The sequence below is a fragment of the Penaeus monodon genome, chromosome 27, assembly GCF_015228065.2.
Source record: "Penaeus monodon isolate SGIC_2016 chromosome 27, NSTDA_Pmon_1, whole genome shotgun sequence".
In the NCBI taxonomy this organism is placed as follows: domain Eukaryota; kingdom Metazoa; phylum Arthropoda; class Malacostraca; order Decapoda; family Penaeidae; genus Penaeus; species Penaeus monodon.
The window spans coordinates 19,132,979-19,133,335 of record NC_051412.1 but is presented as its reverse complement, the minus strand read 5'-3'; the positions used below and the strand labels follow the sequence as shown (position 1 = coordinate 19,133,335).

The 357-nt window shown below is 38.7% G+C and overlaps 1 protein-coding gene across 1 annotated transcript in view; it reads right to left on the bottom strand.

The window, feature by feature from the left end:
• The window catches only part of LOC119590656 (proteoglycan Cow-like), a gene marked incomplete in the record, with an annotated part of 201,110 nt that overhangs the window by 171,238 nt on the left and 29,515 nt on the right, over window positions 1-357 (bottom strand).

Here is a 357-nt window from a genome sequence, read left to right as displayed (position 1 = left end):
TGGTTGAAGGATGCTAAAAACTGGCATTTTCTTTCAACTAAACTGCTCTTTAAAATCGAAACAGAAGGTTAACTCGTAGAAAATCTCGTCTGCGGGAAGTCAAGCAAAGTTAAGTCCAGGACAAGTCACGCTGCGTTAAGTCAAGTCAAGTCGAGTCCAGGAGAAGTCACTGGGTGATCCACGTTAAGATGAAAAAGGTCAAGTTAAGTCAAGTTCGAACTCAAAACAAGAAACAAGTGAAGAATAATTCAGTCAAGAAAAGGGAAGTCAAGAGAAGTCAAGTCGAAAGTAGTCAAGCAAAAGGAAATCAAGTTAGCTCAAATAAAGTCTGGAGAAATTATGTCAAGTTAGTGATGT